Source organism: Trichechus manatus, unplaced genomic scaffold, assembly GCF_000243295.1.
Source record: "Trichechus manatus latirostris isolate Lorelei unplaced genomic scaffold, TriManLat1.0 scaffold00005, whole genome shotgun sequence".
NCBI classification, from domain to species: Eukaryota; Metazoa; Chordata; class Mammalia; order Sirenia; family Trichechidae; genus Trichechus; species Trichechus manatus.
Window position 1 is genome coordinate 13756084 of NW_004443941.1, and position 18960 is coordinate 13775043.

The 18960-nt window shown below is 40.4% G+C and overlaps 1 pseudogene; it reads right to left on the reverse strand.

Annotated features, from left to right (window-relative positions):
• Positions 1-6222: 6222 nt before the first annotated feature.
• On the reverse strand, positions 6223-6857 carry LOC101345417 (nascent polypeptide-associated complex subunit alpha pseudogene; annotated as a pseudogene).
• Positions 6858-18960: the final 12103 nt, after the last annotated feature.

Genomic DNA, 18960 nt, shown 5'->3' on the forward strand with positions numbered 1-18960 from the left:
TCTGTCAGTTTCTTATTCCATTGGATGCTCGACTGAGTTCTTTATTCCTTCATTTGGTGCTTAGCGTTCCAGGATTGATGTTTGTATCTGTTTTACCCAGCTTTTCCAGTCTTTGCTGCAGAGGGACGGCATGGTGCTTCCGTCTACAGCGCCATGTGGGCTCCGCCTCCTAGGATTACTTTATTTTAATGGATTCTGAAAATTGAAAACTAATAAACAGCATAAATATTATGGCTGTGTAATCACTGTTCCCAGTAAAGTTATGTTATGATCTTTGGGCCACTCAAAAGAGAAGGTTCCTAGTGATACGTTCACCTGGATTCTTCTTTCTAAAACCATGTCACTTTTTGTTCGTTTCATATTGTTTTTTGAATAAATAATATACTCATATAGTTCAAAACCCAAAATGATATAAAGGTTGTACAGTGAGAAGTCTTTCATTCACACCTATCCCATCTGCCTCATATTTAGACCATGCTTATTTTTGTACTTTTTTTGTTTTGTTTGCTTCCTGGAGTTTCCGAACTGCCTTTCTTTTTGTGGAAAGAAGAAACGTTATCTTCATCATGTATTGAACACTTTCCAGCTTCTTACTCCTTTTATCTTTTGCTTAGAATGTATTCCATTCTTCTTGGAACCTGCTGCCTTCCTCTTTTAATTTGGATTAATTTCTTCATGTTTGAACTGTGACTTTCTTCTACAATGGTTTTTGTGTGTGTGTGTGTGTGTGTGTGGCATTTTTAATTGCTTCACCCTCTCCCATTCTTGCATTATTTGCTTTGATCACATCTTCAAGTTTTTCCAAGTTCTTAGCCACACAGTCTATATTATGGAGTTCCTTTTTATCCTAGAGCAGCAGTCAACCAACTTTTTTTGTAAAGCGCCACAAAGTAAATATTTTAGGCTTTGTGGACCATACAGTTTCTGTCATAACTACTCAACACTACCATTGTTGTATGAAGGCAGTCAAAGACAATAGATACACAAATAAGCATGGCTGTGTTACAATAAAACTTTATTTATGAATATCAAAATTTGAATTTCATATAATTTTCATGTTTCATGAAATTTTTTTTTCAACCATTTCAAAATGTAAAAACCATTCTGAGCTTTTGGGTCATACAGAACCAGGCAACAGGCCAAGTTTAATCCACAGGCTGTAGTTTTCCAGCCTCTATCCTAGAGCTTTCCTGCCTGAAGTCTTCAGTTGGATGTGCTTGCTCTCTAGGTCGACTTCGTAGCTGCCCTCCTGAAAATTCCCTTCACACTCTCCTAGGGTGGAAGCACTGCTTCCTGGATTCCATGTTTTTCTCACTCTTGCAGTAATCCCTCATTTTCTGAAAAACATCCTCAGGTAATTTACTTACAAGGAAGATCAACTTTCTCAGTTTTTAGCATTCTGGAAAATATCTTTACTCTTCCCACACATTTTGTTAGTAGTTTGGCTACATCTAGAATTCAAGGTTCAAAATATTTTCCCTTAGCACATCCAGTCATTCTTTATTGCCCTTGAGAAATTAGATGCCAGTGTGATTCTTGTTCATTTTGTAGGTAACTTATCCCTCGAAAACCCCCCTCCAACTCTGAACACTTTTAGAATTTTCTCTTTATCTTTGGTGTTCTGAAATTTCATAATTATTTGTCTAAGCAGGGTTTTTTTCCCCCCCTCATTTATTACGTGAGTGAAATTTCTTCCATTTCTCCTTACTGATTGCTACTCCTCAGTTTTTTATGTTGTCTCTTTCTGAAACTTCTATTAGTAAGATGTTGAACCTCCTAGGTTGATCCTCCATACATGTGTCTTATCATTTCTTTGATATTTTACATCTCTCATTTTGTTTCGTTTTATTCTAACATCTATGAGAACTCCATGTCTTTATTTTCCCAATTCCCCACTGAATTTTTTTATTTCAACAGTGCTATTTCTCATGTTTAAGAGAATTCTTGTTTCTGGTTCATTTTTAATAACAATCCGGCTGTGTGTATATTCTACCTTCTCAATCTCTCTAAAGAGCCTGACCCAGTTACTATTGCTGTATAACAAACTATCCCCATCCAACCATATTCTGTTGCTCACAGGTTCTAAGTCAGGCATTTAGACAGTGCAACAGGAGGGGTGGCCCACCACTGCTCTAGCAGATGTGGGACCTCAGCTGGGAAGATTCAAAGGCTGGGCCTGACTCCATAGGAGGGCCTGGAATCATCTGAAGCCATCTTCACTTGCATGTCTGGGGCCTGGGCTGGGACAATCAACAGGAGCACCTACACATGCTCCCTCCATGTGGCCTGGGTTTCCTCAACACACAGTGATCTCAGAGTAGTCGGATTTCTTACACAGTGGCTCAGGGCCCCAAAGGCTAGTGTCTCAAGAGAACCAGATGGAAGCTATATGTCCATTTCTGACTGGCCACTGAAGTCAAACAGTGCTGCCTTTGCTCCTGTGGTTACAGATGAGTCACTAAGTTGGCCCAGATTTAAGAGGAGAGGACATAGACTCACCTCTCAATGGGAGGAATGTCGAATAATCTGTGGGCATATTTTAAAACAATTACAAAGACAATGGGTTTTTGTTTTTAAGGTCTGTTTTTCTTCAGATAACATCTGCTTCCCTGTTTATGTTTCTTGTTGCTGGTTTGCGCCAATTATACTGTGATTCTCTTGTCCAGGCAACAGAAAGGCTATGAGTGCTGTATATGTGGGGAACATTTGCCATGTGGGAGCTTTTGCTTTGGAATGAATGCAGATGAGATGCAGGCATTTGCTGGGAACATGAAATGAGAGAAGGAAGACTACTTTGCTGTGCGAAACCAATACACACTCAAGTTTTTTTGATTCTTTATTCATTTTCTTTAGAGAAAAACCCTTTGATATGATATTTTTGCCTGGCATTTAGTCCCCTGCCATATGCTGTTTAGCTTGCAGAGCACAGAGAGAGGAATAGAGAAAACCTACTGCTTGGCATGTTGTTGTTGGTGTTAGGTGCCGTCAAGTCGGTTCTGACACATAGCAACCCTGTGTACAACAGAAGGAAACACTGCCTGGTCCTGCGCCATCCTCACAGTCGTTGCTATGCTTGAGCCCATTGTTGCAGCCCCTGTGTCAATCCATCTCCCTGAGGGTCTTCTTCTTTTTCTCTAACCCTCTACTTTACCAAGTATGGTGGCCTTCTCCAGGGACTGGTCCTTCCTAATAACATGTCCAAAGTACCTGAGACAAAGTCTTGCCATCCTTCTTCTGAGGAGCATTCTGGATGTACTTCTTCCAAAACAGATTTGTTCCTTCTTCTGGCAGTCCATGGTATATTCAATATTCTTTGCTAACACCATAATTCAAAGGCATCGATTCTTCTTCGGTCTTCTTTATTCATTGTCCAGGTTTCGCATGCATATGAGACGATTGAAAATACCATGGCTTGGGACAGGCACACCTTAGTCCTTAAAGTGACATCTTTGCTTTTTAATACCTTGAAGAGGTGTTGGCATACTGACTTTCAGTTGATCCTGACTTTTCACTGATTTCCACAAGGAAGACTAGCACTCACTGTAGCTGCAGTTGCCTCTGTTCATACTCAGGGCTTCGGCAGCCACTGCTTGGCATCAACAGGAAATACCCTTGAAGCCACTTTCCACCGTCAGAAACTTGTTGACCAATGTCATCTGTTGTTGACCAGCTCCCTTTCTCTTTATACTTTGTTGTAGTGAGATTATCTTTTCTTTCTCCTCTTCCTCTTCCTTCTCCTACTTTTCCTTTTCTTTGGTAAGTTTATTTTAATGTTTTGTCATGAGGGAAGGAGCTGAAAGTCTGTGCTCAGAACTCCATTTGGAAACAGAAGTCAATGGGAATTTTCTAAATTAATTTTGTATTGAGTCATTGGAGCATTCATCTCAATGGAGAGACCTACGGTGACTCTAGGTTTCCAGTCTATGTTTCTCCTTCCCTCCCTCCATCCTTCCTCCCTCTCTTTCTTCCTTTCTTTGTTTGATATTTGCTAGCATTTAATGAGCTAAACATTGAATTTGCATCATATCACTAAATCTTCACAATTTTTACTAACTTTATTATGTTTACTATTATTTTCCAAATTTTACCAGGGTTGAAACTGTGGTTCAAAGAGGTTGTCACTTGCTCAAGGTCACATAGTAATGGGACAAACTATTACAACTGGGGTTTAACTCCATAATTAAAGCCCTTGTCTACTCTGCTCTGAACCAAAAAACCAAACTAAACCCGTTGCCGTCAAGTCGATTCCAATTCATAGCAACTCTATAGGACAGAATAAAACTGCCCCATAGGTTTCCAAGGAGCGGCTGGTGGATTCGAACTGCCAACCTTTTGGTTAGCAGCCGTAGCTCTTAACCACTGCTTAATATTAGTGATCATTTTATAAAATGAATTTTTAAAGAAGATCCTGCGCTTGAATGTGTCCACATAGAGCTGTTGATGGCAGTAAACCCCAACGACTCAAAAGAACACCCAGTTTTCAACTCTGACACATAAGGCTCCAGTTCTAACACTCTCCACCAACCAAGAAACAAGCAACAACAGCAATAACAAAACCCACCACCACAGGATTGGAAATACTGCTCCTTATTTGTCTTTCCTTCTTCTGTTGCTACTAAGGAAGAAAACAGTAGGTCATCAAGGCAGGCAGGCAGAGAGGCCCTTCCCTCCTGGCAGCCAAGAAGGAAGGGCTCCCCTCTCCTGGAAAGGGAGCTATAATTGCTGAAAAGAGAATTGTTGTTTTCAAATTATCATACTTTGTTTTTTGTATAGGCAATGTGTGCAATGACCACAAAAAGGCGCACAGTGGAATGAAAGTTTCCTGTCCAGCCTCGTCTTCCAGCCATACATTCCCACCCCCCACCCCCCATCCAAACAACCACCAGTATTATTTCCTTGTGAAACTTCCCACAGAACTTTTATAGAATATGCGCACGTGCACACACACACACACACACAAATATATACATACATATATAATTTTTTAAAACGTCAAAGAGTAGCCTACAATGCACCCATTGCTTTTTTCATTTAACAGTGTGTCTGGGTCACAGTATTAGCATAATGTTCCCTTACGTGGCCACACTAACACATTAATGCATTTAATCAGTCCTTTACAGATGTACAGTTGGTTTCCAGTCCTTTTTCTACAATGAACAATGTTGCATGGAAGACCTCTGTACATACCTGGTTTTACGCGTGTTAGTATGTTTGTGGGTTACTCTTCTAGAAGGTAGTAGTATCTGAGAGTGCCTGTTACCCACACCCTAGGAAACAAATGCATTGCCAGTTTTTTTCTTTGTCGGTCTGATAATAAAATGAGGCATCTGGTTGCAATTTTAATTTGCATTTCTATTGTTGTAAGTTAGCAAGAATAAAAAAGTGGCTCTCTGGGCTGCTTTTGAAGGGCAGTTTAAGATTTACACATTTTCTGCCCTGGGATGTGCTCCTGGTTGTGGGTGCAGAAACTGCCACGGCCTTAGCCTTGCACAGTCAGGGGCCACCACACACTACAGAAGCCTAGAAAGGGGCGGGGAGGGGGGGGAGGAGAGGCTCTGCCTAGGAAGGACCCCACTCTGAAAGGAGAAGAATGAAAAGAGGCGATGGGAAACAACGATGCTAGGCCAGGAACCTAACGATGAAAAAAGGCTGCACCCATAGGTTTCACAGAGATTCCCCAAGAGCTGCCTTGCAGTGGGGATAGAGAGGTCAGACGTACAGGACTCAAAGCCTGCCATTCCTCTCCGTTAAACCAGAGAAGTTTGCATTTCTCTGTTTTACATTTTGGACTTCTATCTTGAAGAAAGAGTTCTGCTGCTAGAAAGAAATTTAAAAAATCACTAGATTAGATGGTCTGTACAGTCTCTATGGGCTCACACTTTATACCTCAAATAAGTCTCCCTTTGCATTGCATCCTTGGGACTTGTGGGTGAGTAGGGTTAGCTACAGAATTTGCAGGACCCAGTGCAAAATGAAAATGTGACGCCCTTGTTCAAAAAGCAGGGGAGAAGTGTCATTCAAGGTACTAAAATACAAAGCTTTGTCTGTCTTTTAACTTGTGGTGGTTTTTTTTGTTTTGGTTTTTTTTTTGTTTGTTTGTTTTTCATCCAACAAGAAGACATTGCTTTATTAATGATAGAAACAGTACAAATTTCAAACCAAACTGCAGTTGCTCTTTTGAAACACCAAAAAAATAAATAAAAAGCCCTCATTTTCAGACGGCTACATTGTTAATTTCATAATAGCATTTACAATATCATTACTGTTGTTCTTCAGGGTTCAGACTGCCTTTGTTCTCCACGTTTGCTTGTGACATGACCAATTCTATGTCCTTAACTTCAACGCCTGTTTCATTAACCTCTTCCTCTTCATTCTCCTCTTGTATGGTTGGAGTGTGTATGTTTTCTTGAATGTTCAAGACGGCTTCACCTTGAGCTTTGAATTTCTCAGTGGCAGCTAGCTGTGTTTGCTGAGATAAATCCTCGATCTTGGCTTCCTCAAAAATTGCATAGGTATCTGAAGCTGGGCTCTTGTAGACATCTGGCTTTGTGATGACAAGCAGGATATTCTTAGATTTCCAGATAGTGACTCCAGTAACCCCTGTGACTTGTCAAAGATCCAGTTTGGACATAGCCTTCTATTCATTCCCACTGTTTTGTGTTACTGACTGGCTCTTCACTGATTTCAGTTGCTGCTGCCAGCTGGGGTTGTTGCGTGGTTGCCTGTGTGGAATCCTATCCCTGGAGCTCTGGTACTGATTCATCACTATCAGATTCTGTTCCAGACCCTGTCTCAGCCCTGGGCTGTGGCAACTCTTGCTCTGTAGCAGGGATGGTTCCTATGGCTTCACCGGGCATTTTGTGCAGAAAACATGGAACCAAGATGGTGGCATAAAAAACCAGTGTGGTGTTTTTATTTACTATTTAATGTCATTCAAATAAAGAAAAATTAGAATTATAAATTATTAGTGTAAACTTTACTTTTCATCTTTATATGGTGCAACGCCAGTTTCAAATCCAAATATAAGAGCATTTATCTCCCATACAGAATCAGCAAATATACACCATTTATATTTTGTCGCTTGTACATGCGTACGTATTTTGTTCTTCCCAGAACAGTGGGAGACTGCACAAAACTAGCTCAGCTGCGTTTATTTCCCATCTTGATATGCGAACATTCTACCAACACTCTCTACCTCTGGCTCACTGGTAAGTAGGAAAGGACTGAGAGGAGGAGAAGCTACGGGGTGCTCAATTTTCCCTTTCCTTATATGTCGTCGTTTTCAGCATAAGTGGTTGGCTAATACAGAAAACTACAAGTAAGAAAAGATATGACAGGGTTCCTTGGCTGTTGGTGTTTCTTAGACCACCATTACCTTCTTCCTGTGTTCAAAGCAAGTTGTGGTAGCAACTCGGGGCCGTCAGCGCCCTCGCTTATTCATTCATAGACATAGCTGCTTACTTTGTAGTAATCAGTCAGTCTCACTGATTTCCCACACATCGTGGGTCCACTGAAATTCTATGCTTGTGAGGCATTGTGAATGCTCTATACAAATGGAGCAGCAGGGAATGGCGACTAACTCATGTGTTGCATGCACCTTCTCTGCTCCCACACGTGCTCCACTGCCCCACTTACAAAGATGGAATTGTTAAGAGTTCCAACGTGGGGACAGCAGAGCATTAAAGCAAGTGTGGGGCCCTTCGGAGCACAGGATCTTTTACGACTGCATAGGTCACATGCTCATAAAGTTGGACCTATGGGTCATGAATGGAGCGTGAACATTTTGATAGGCAATCACTTTGTTCTTTGGATGTGTTAATGCTTCAAAAAGTGAAAAGGCCTGCAAAAAATGCAAATAGTTCAGTAGGTATCACTACTGTTCACCAGTATTCAGTTTTCTTCTACTTCTAGGCTCAGCCCCTCTTGAAGAATGTCCATGTGACTTTGGTTAATAAAATGTGAGTAAAGTGATATATGTCTCTTCCAGACAGAAACTTCTAAGAGCTGTGTGTAGTTAATTATTTATCTCCCTTTCCTCCATCATAGTGACCACCAATGTCCAGATGGTGGTGTCTCCGTCAGACTGGGCCCCAGAGTGAGGACAATGTGAAGCAGAGCGCCCACCCTACCACTGACCCAGAGTGGACATGTAGCAAGAGCAAGAAATTAAAATCTTTGTTGTAAAGATTTGAGAGTTGTTCGCTACTGTCTGAACGATTGCTTGATGACAGTGAAGAGGACTTGAAGCACTTACTGATGAAGATCAAAGACTCCAGCCTTCAGTATGGATTACACCTCAACATAAAGGAAACAAAAATCCTCACAACTGGACCAGTAAACAACATCATGATAAATGGAAGAAATATTGAAGTTGTCAAGGATTTCATTTTATGTGGATCCACAATCAACAGTAGTCAAGAAATCAAATGATGTATTGCATTGGGCTGCAAAAGACCTCTTTAAAGTATTAAACAGCAAAGATGTCACTGTGAAGAATAAGGTGTGCCCGACCCAAGCCATATTATTTTCAATCGCCTCATATGCTTGCAGAAGCTGGATAATGAATAAGGAAGACAAAGAAGAATTCGTGACTTTTAATTATGGTGTTGGCAAAGAATATTGAATATACCGTGGACTTCCAGAAGAATGAACAAGTCTGTCTTCAAAGAAGTACAGCCAGAATGCTCCTTGAAAGTGAGGATGGCGAGACTTCATCTTACATACTTTGGACGTGTTGTCAGGAGGGATCAGTCCCTGGACAAGCACATCATGCTTGGTAAAGTAGAAGGTCGGCACTAAAGAAGAAGATCCTCATTGACACAGTGGCTGCAACAATGGGCTGAAATATAACAACAATTGTGAGGATGGTGCAGGACCATGCAGTGTTTTGTTCTGTTGTACATAGGGTCGCTATGAGTTGGAACTGACTCGACAACACCTAACAACAACAACCCAAACTAACACATTGTTATTACTGCTTTTGTTTTCTGGAATCTAACATTTATAACTCTGTGGTCGTTCTTAGCTGCCATTGAGTCACCCCTAACTCATGGTGACCCCATGCACAACTGAACAAAATGCTGCTTGGTCCTACACCATCCTATGATCAGTTGTGTTCAGATCATTGTGATCCATAGGGTTATCATTGGCTGATTTTCAGAAATAGATCACCAGGCCTTTCTTCCTAGTCCATCTTAGTTTGGAAGGTCCACTAAAACCTGTCCAACATCACAGCAACAGGTGATCCACCACTGACAAATGGGTGGTGGCTGCACATGAGCAGCACTGACTGGGAATCAAACCCAGGTCTCCTGCATGGAAGTCGAGAAGTCTACCACTGAACCACCACTGCTTAAAACTGTCTTTGGAATAACTGTAAAATGTATATATTTTTTTAAAAAATCTGCAATTTTTTTTTTTTTTTTAAGGTGACTTCGTTTGTCTTTAAATAGTAGAAGCACCTTTGGTAAATTTTGTGGATGTTTGCTGCATATTGAATCATTAGTTGATTTTATATGTGTGTTGTTTGGAAGATAAAATACAAGGATAATGTTCTAAAGGCTAAGCCCAACTTTCCTTTGTATCTGGGGATCACCGCTGATACCCAGAATTGCTGTAACATCCTGGAGTCTATAATTCATGTTATTAGGCAAGGCTTTTTCCTTTTAGGAAGCCTCAATAAAGAAAGAGGATAATAACTCTGCGGAATCTCTTCCTTACCTCACCTCCAGTGGTGGAATGATCAGAAAAGGATCTGTCCCAAAGAGGATATGAAGAAAAACAAGATTTGGATAACCCGGGTCTGAACAACTCTATATTCCTGAAATTCTCCAAAGATATCACATTTATGCTAAGTTTACAATTCATATCAAATTCCTCCTCCTTCTCTGGTCTCTGGAAGCAGATTCCATCAATGGGAAGAGCTATTTATAAGAAGAAAAGAACATGGAAAACTTATTTTAAAAGCAACTATAAAATCTGGCATCAAGGATATTTGATGGATTCTTTTGTACCCAGAATTAATACTCCAAGGAGAGGGAAAGCCAATGAATGCAAAGGTCTGAGCTGTAAATTAACAATTCTCACGCTTGGTCTTGATATTTGCTATCAGATAACTTTTAATGAATGAAGTCTATGATTTTTTTTCTTAGAGCAAATATAAAATCTTCTTCTACAGACCTTAACAGATGGAAAAGAAATATACTAAACTATGTAAAATGCTAACTCTGAGATCAGTTATTTGAAGGTTCATAGAATTCCAAGTAAACTCCATATGTTTGGAAATATGTGGCCCTTTGCATTTGCAGACTTCGCGTTTTCTAGGTTGACATCTTTGGGTGATTCTGAATTTTCATTACAGATAGAACTTTGCGATTTATGAGAGCACAAGTTTGAATAAAATGCCACAAGTTTGGGGTTTTTAAGTCACTACAGTAATCCAGGAAGTTTGCCTAGCCTTCTGCCCAGCAGCCTCATCTCAGTAAGGTCTCATCTCAATAAAGTCAGCCTGTTGTGTCAGCTGCATATGCAGTTAAAAACCCCAAGAGGTACAGAAATTCTCTTTGCATTGTGGAAAGGACCCTGCAAAGAAAGACAACCTCTAGCCCTAATGCTGTTGAAGAAAGGTGAAAACCCCTAAGAAAGTGATCGTTCTTAGTCAGAAAATAAATTGGGGCTTGTAAGAGCCCATTGTCAACTACTGCTTTACCTCAGATTGATGGTATGATACGTCTCCCATATCCTGTCTAAAGAGACAAGGAAAAGTGATTGGTGAGATTGTTTTAGGAACTTCTTGGGCCAACGCACACTGCTTTTCAAGTGAGAAGTAAGACTTCAGCGACAACTGCAAAGTCTTTAACTAGTAGTTGAGGAAATGCACTGGAAATACTTTCCTTTCACAGGAATAGGGCTCAGGAGAAGGCCCGTACAGATACATGTATGAGGCAATAGATGATGTGGCGTCTACCGCTGCAATTGAACCACCATGAGTAAAAGTTGCTTCAATCATCTGCAGAACGTGAGGCTAACAGGCAGGTGGCTTCAGCTGACCTTCTTCTCAAGCTGAAGAAACTAATACAAGAAATGTGTCCTAGCACAGAAAAAGTGCTCAGAGCACAGGGAATTTGCCTACATTCAAGGACAATAACTTTGAGAAATACACTTAGTGTTATTTTTATGCCAGGAAATGGATAAAGTTGCAAAGGGGACAAAGAGACAGCTGTCATTCCTGATGTTCTTAGAGAAGCACCAGCCACATTAAGAACGTCTTCTTCTGAGGTGAGTTCTTTGTGTTCTGCTTTAATATTGTATATTTCTCTGCAATTCCTCACTTCTGACTCCTGACCCAAAAGGTCAGCAAGACGCTGCTGACCTCGCATGGCTTGTCATCCTCCTCTATTTCGGACACATACATTATAGCAAAAGTTGTAGTGTCTCATGGCTATAGGCTAGGTTTTGCAGTGTCAGACCAAGTTCATAGTTAATGTTACTTTGGTAATTCTGTAAGATAGGATAGAATTACTTTAATGGCGGAATTTATTTTAATAGTTTTATATATAAAAATACTGTTGGCTGTATTTAGAAACACTTTAAATGCTTGAACGAATCACTTTAAAATTTCAGTGATAATTTACTGCAATTTCATGGGGGAAATTATATCTCGTGGTGGTAGCATGTATAAATTTGGTATTCACAACCAGTTCATGAACTCAGGATCCCTGACAGAGGTCAAAGGCTGTGTTTTCTGTTTATACAATTAACCATTCACACATAGTTACTTTACTCCATTCTACATATTTTAAAAGCCACGATTTCTCAGTTTAGGTAAGGTATAATGTTTAAGTCGAAAAAGATTTACAAAGATGTTAAGGAGAGAACAGAGTCAGCATATATCAGCTGTCACTCAGCTCTACTGCTGTGTGCCCCTAAGCCTTACAGTCAGATCAGGAGGGGACTTGGAAATTAAGGCACTCTTTGTTAGTTAATCTTATAAAGGAAACACAGATTAGATTGGAGTTCTGAAGAAGTTGCCTTAAAAGATAGACTGTCTCTCAAGTCATTTCCAGGAAATACCTGGAAATCTAATAAAGATTTGACCCAAAGTCAAAAAAGTTGTAGCCTAATCACTAATTAACATATCTACAGAAAGGATGTCCATTTCCAGTAGGGTGGTAAGTTGGTAACCTGACCACCTCTTCATATGAAAACAATTAAAACACTGGGTAAAATTTAAAACTATCTTTTTAAATGCATCAGTGATATAGCAAGAGAAGGACTACTCAGGCAAAAAACTAAGTGAAAAGGGGTAAAGGAACCCAGAGATGTAAACTGAGCAATAAAATGGGCTTTACCTTGAGGACATTTGCTGAGCTGGGTGAAGTTGAAACTTTGGTTTTTATGGTTTCATAAAGTGCTGGGGATAAGATAAAAAAAAATCCAAGGATCCCAAGGAGGAGGGCGTCTATCAGGAGACCTACAGAACCAGACACCTTAAAAGACTACACGGTCAGTGTAAGAGTGAACTGGTAATAAACCTACTCTCTCTTCCCTCTACCCCAAGGGACTGCATAAAACTCTCTTAATATCCTTTTAATATCTTGAGCCTGGAGCTTTTTTCCCCTTCTTCATTTATAATGTTGATTACTTTTTATCTAAGAACCAACTTATGGCTTTACTGATTCTCGCGATTGGATATTTGTTTACAGTTTCTTTAATTTCTGCTCTATATTTATTATTTCCTTTTTTTTTTTTTTTTTTACATTATTTGGGTTTTGGGTTTATTCTACTACTCTTTTGGTGACTTTTTAAGTTGTATGTTTTACTCACTAATTTTTAATCTTTCTTCCTTAATTTATATACTCTAAGGCTATACATTTTCCTCTAATAATTGCTTTAGCTTCCCTCCACAGATCTTGATATGGAATATTTTTATTATTGTTCAGTTCAAAATACTTTCTTCTGTCTAGGATGGATAAAGCTGCAAAGAGTGTCACTTTTACCCTAACAATGAGAAAAAGACAGATACATTACAAAATTATAACTTTTTTTGAGCCCATCAAAAGAATTGAGGTCATAGCTTGAATTCTAAGGAGGGATAGGCCTTTTCAAGGACAGCAGGACATGCAGACTGGCTTACCTGTAGCAGATCATGGGAAGAAGGGGTGGAGACAGGTAGAAGAAATCAACAAATATTTCAGTGAATTGTTTGAGGTCCAGTATGGGCTGGCATGCTAGTTTGGAGTAGCTGGGGGCTCCAAGCATAGTGGGAACTTGCACTTGCTCACACTTTTCCATGAGCCTTCACTGGGAACATTGGGCACATTTATGCAATCCATTTATGTAATTTATTCCCCTTGAGTGTGTGTGGGACCTGTGGTTTGCAACTCTAGAATATGGCAAAGAATATGGGATATCCCTTCTGGGATTACTTTGCATAAGATTGTAACTTCCATTTTGCCAAAGGACTTTTTCCATTGACTTTCTCTCTTGCTAGCTTCGACAAAGTAAGCTGCCACATTGTGAGCTGTCCTATGGAAAGGTCCATGTGGCAAGAAACTGAGGGCAGCCTCCAGCTGATAGATGGCAAAGCAATGAAGTCCTGAGCCTGAAAAAAACTGAATCCTGCCAGTAGCCACATAAGTAATCTTGGAAGCTGATTCTTCTCCAGTCAAATCTTCAGATGAGACCTCAGCACTGCCTGACATCTTGATTACAGCTTGTGAAAGACCCTGATGCAGAGGCCACAGTTAAGCCCTGCCCAGACTCCTAACCAACAGAAACTGTGAGATAATAAATGGGTGTTATTTTAAGCCACTAAGTTTGTGGTAATTTCTTATGCAGATAACTAATACATCTACTCAGATTTTAATTTAAATTATCATATTTTACATTTTTAGAAATCCTGTTTAGTTCTTTTCAAATTCCAATTAATCATTTTTTAAAATTTCCTGATCCTTGGGTATATTTTCAAGCTTGTCTTTTATTTCTTTAAGTATATTAATGATTGTCTTAGGCTGGGTCCTCTAGAGAAGCAAAACCAGTAAAGCGTATAAATATATATATAGAGAGAGAGATTTATATCAAGGAAATGGCTCACGTGGTTGTAGAGGCTGTGGGTCAGGATAGAGGCTTCTCCTGATTCATGTAGTCGCAGGGGCTGGCAAACCCCAGATCGGCAAGTTGGAGAGCAGGGCTCTTGCTCACAGGCTGTGAAGATTGACAAATCCCAAGATCGGCAGGCAAGACTGCCGGTAAGCTGCTACCTCTGTCCCAAGAACTGGAGGTCTGACGAACAGGAGCCAGCTGCAGGATCCAGAATGAGCAAAAGCCCCTGAGCCTTGCCAGAACGTCTGCCTACACCTGATGCAGGCCACACGCCCAAGGAAACTCCCATTCAACCCATTGGCTACTCACAGCAGATCCCATCATGGGGGTGATCACGTATCACATCTCAACAGAGAAGTAACCACAACATCACACAACTGCCAAAGCACTGAGAATCATGGTCCAGCCAAGTTGACACACAATCTTAACCATCACAATGATGGCTATTTTATAATCTGTATTGATAACTCCAGTCTCTAAAGTCTTTCTCTTGTTTCTTGCTCAAGGTGTATGTTTCCCTGCGTACTTAGTTATTTTTGACATTTTGGTGCTCCTTTTTATTAGAAGATGATTTGTAAGCATTATTTTAGGCCTCGAATGAATATGAGTTCCTTTTGTGCTGGGATCCCCATAACTACCCTCAGGTTCACTGATACACTAGAAAGAGTCACAGAATGCTAAAAAGCTGTTATACTCAGTCAGTGTTCATTACCGGGAAAGGATACAGATTAAAATCAGCAAAGGAAAACAGTGCATAAGGCAGAGTCCAGAGAGACCATGTGCAAGTTTCTAGTCATCTTCTTCCAGCAGAGTCATATGGACAGCAATTAATTCTTCCAGCAATGATGTGTGACAATATGTACAAAGTATTGCCAACCAGGGAAGCTCATTCAAGCCTGGTGTCCAGGGTGTTTACGGAGATCAGTTACATAAGCATGGACACCCACCTGACTGATCTTAGTTACTTAGTCTCTAACCCCTCCAGAGGTCAAACTGATATAACGTGGCCCAAGGCCCCCACCATAAATCACATTGTTAGCCTAAACTATCAGCTGTGGCCCAAGCCCCAGGTATACAAAGACACTCTTATCAGGCAGGATCTTCCAAGGGTTTACAGGTTACCTCCCAGAAGCCTGTCAAGGGTCATTTCTTTCTTTGGAATGTGCAGGATTTGAGCACCTGAAGCCTGCTGTGTTAACCCTTGATAGCACACTTTAGAGATAATTTGTTTTGACCAGGCTCCTAAGTCATTGCAAGTCTAGAACTCATGGTTTGAGGCTTTTGGGATCACCCAGGTCATGTGAATTTGGGTTTAAGTCTACTTAGAGATTGGCTTTTGGTTATAAATTATCAGTGATATTACCCACCTGTTCTGCTCAGTGACAATGCAGTGTTCCTGAAATCCTCAGTGTGTGTGTGTTGGGGTAGTCTATTTAGTTTTGGTTCTACTTATAGTGCAGGCATAGTGAGGGATCCCAGAAGCATATGAGAGCAATTCTCCTACTATATGTACCAAGTTTAGAAGCCTCTACACTTTGTCTTCAGTGCCCCGAGCTTCAACAAGCTGTGAAAAATAACATAAGCTTAAGTATGTCAAGTTAGGCAAACATCCTTGGGGCAAATGTAACTTCAACAATCTTTGGTTTCCTTCAAATATTTGGCCTGATAATTCTTTGCTATCTATGGTCCTATTGAATGCTTTTAAGAAAAAATTAAAAAATATTTTTTATTCAACATTTTAGTTCTTTTCTTTCTTTTTTTGTTTTTTTTTTGGAGGATTTAGGGAGCTGGAAAATACCTAGACATCCTTACTACTGGAAATAGACTAGATCACTTGTGTTCATTCTTTCTTTTATAAAACAATAAAGGTGCTTAAGGCTATGACTGTTCCTTTGAATGCAATTTTAGCCATTTCCCATGGGTTTTGTTATAAATTGCTCCCATTTGTTAATGTCTAAATAAATTGTCATCTCAGGTTTGATTTCCTCTTTGATTCAGGGGATATATTGAAAAGCATTCTTTAATTTTGAAGTGGCTAAGAGTTTTTGCTTTTGTTATATCTCTGTATTTTTCTATTTATATCTAGCTTAATAGGATTATGGGCAGAAAATGTGGTCTATAAAATCTTTATGTTCTGGAATTTATTAAGCTTTTCTTTGGGCCAAGTAAATGGTTGATTTTTATGGATGTTCCATAAACAATAGAAAAGAATGTGCTTGCTTTGTTTATAGAAACCCTATGCAAATAGGATAACATTTATGGTTTAAATGCTTTAAATAAATGTGCTTTTTTCCTTTACATTTACATATGTGTGCTTTTCTTTCACTCTCCAGAGGAATCCATTGCTTTAGGTGGAAGTTTGGACAGTTACAGAAGAAATATAAAGAGAAAGTAGCAGTCTATGTTTAACTTTTGACCACAGAAATGGAATTTTTTTCAGTCCATTCTTTAGAAATCAGGTTTTGACCACAGAAGAAAGGATTTTCTAAATTCTGTAAGCTTCATCAGCATATCCAAAGCCAGGCTTGGAACAGTTAAATGTTAAATTTAAAGTAAGCCACAGGTAGACAGAACTCAGTTCCTGTAGTCTTTGTTAGGAAATCACTTTTTTTTTTTTTGTCTTGGGGAAGGGTGGAAAGGGAAAAACGTGTATTCTGACAACCTTTCTCCAGGTTGAAATCTAGGACTGAGTTGTTCTGAGGGTGGTAATGTTAGTGGAAAGAGCCCTGGTGGCACAGTGGTTAAGCTCTTGGCTGCTAACCAAAAGGTTAGTGCTTCGAACCCACCACCCACTCCACAAGAGAAATATCTACAGCCTTGGAAATCCTATGGGGCAGTTCTACTCTGTCCTATAGGTCGCTATGAATCAGAATCAGCTCGGCTGCAATGGGTTTGGTTTTGGTTTTGATGTTAGTGGTGGTGGGGCATGGTGGTTGCAAGTAATAGGATATCAGGAAAGCTGGACTTGAAGTGAGCTTGTGCCTGTCCCTCCATTTAAAACTCTTGTCTTCCACCTTCCCAAAGAGTGGGCCCATCACTATCGTGCAAGGGAGGAGGGTGCTGTAGCAGTATAAGCACAGTCCCCTGGTGTAGTTAGGCGGAGAAAGAGCATGGCCCCTTTGCCTCCCTCGACTTCTGTGTGGTGTAGAAGGAAGTCAGAAGCTGTCATATCCCCCAAGGCTAACTAGCTTCCAGGGTGAGGATTGAGCTGACCCCACCACAGAGGCTGCAGGTGGACAGTCTAAGCTAGGGGCCAGATGGTGGTTTGGGTGAGACTTGGAGAAGAGTGCAGTCAGTAAGTCATTGCCCAACCCAAGGAGGGCCTGCCTGCAGTAAGAGTTGGAACAAGGAAGCCACCAGTGGCAGACTTACGCAGTGGGTGCCACCCGAACAGGAGGACCAGGAACACCATTACAGAAATGAGAAGACTCTGAACACAACGAGGTCCTGCCCACACAGACACAAGCCCCTCTGCTAATAACAGACGCCCTCCTGGGAGAAGCAGGGACTGGGAAAAGACACCTGACATGCTGAATATGTACCCAAAGATGATGAAAGATCCAAGAGAGACTGAGACACTACTAATCAGCAAACATAAGTAAGTGCTACTCCTCATGGCGTCCTATCAGGAGGTGCTTGGGACGAAGATTAGACCTCTAAGAAATCAAGAACCTACATATCCATGGAGCTGTAGGTGGAAATGGGACACTTCACAAGCAAACTGTCTCACATCAAGTTTGTAGTTCATCCTATTCAAGTCTTCTTTATCCCTTATCTACTTTTTGTCAATCGTTGTTGTATTGTTGTGTGCCCCCTAGAGTTTTCTCGGCTGTAGTCTTTACAGAAGCAGACCGCCAGGTGGGTTCCAACCGTCAACTTTTCGGTTAGCAGCGAAGCACTTCAGCGTCACGCCGCCAGGGCTCCTTTTTTCTGCCAAATTCTGGAAGCCATATTGCTCCCTCACCATTTGATAGTTTTCTCAAGTTTTGTTTCTGGGCATTTTTACCATAAATGTTTTGCTATGTTGATGTTTAATATAACAAAATGTTTTCTTTGACGCGTTGTCTTATTTCTCCCTATGAAATGTTCTTTTCTGTCACATGTAATGTTTTTAGCTTTCACATCTACATTATCAGATAATAACTTTGGCACCCTTGCTGACTTTGCTTGTGTTTGCACGCTTTGTCTCTTTCCTTTATTTTCAACCTTTGTCATTTTGTTCCTGGTACATTTCTTTTAAACGGAAAATATTTGAGAGTATTTTTATAGGGAATTCAACTCATTTATACGAGTTTTAATGCTTTCTTCTTATTTTGAAAGCCCGTTGCCATCAAGCTGATTCTGACCCCGTGTGTGTCAGAATAGTGTGCTCCCAAGGGTTTTCAATAGCTAATTTTTCAGTAGTAGATCACCAAGTCTTTCTTCCAACGTGCCTCTGGGTGGATTCAAACCTCCAACCTTTTGGTTAGCAGCCGAGGGTGTTAACATTTGCACCACGCAGGGACTCCCTCATCTTATTTTACATCTACTAATATACTTCAAGGAGCCTTGGTGGAGCAGTGGTTAAGCACTCGGCTGCTAACCAAAAGGTCAGCGGTTTGAACCTACCAGCTGTTCCACGGGAGAAAGATGTGGCAGTCTGCTTCAATAACAATTACAGCCTTGGAAACCCTATGGGGCAGTTCTACTCTGTCCGATAGGGTCACTATGAGTCACAATCGACACAAGGGCAATGGGTTTGGTTTTTAGATAACATATCTTGCTGTTGTTTCTCTTTTTTCCTTTCCTTAATCAACTGACAACTATCCCCACCACTAAGATTAAACTATTTGAACACTTTTAATTTATTACTTCTTC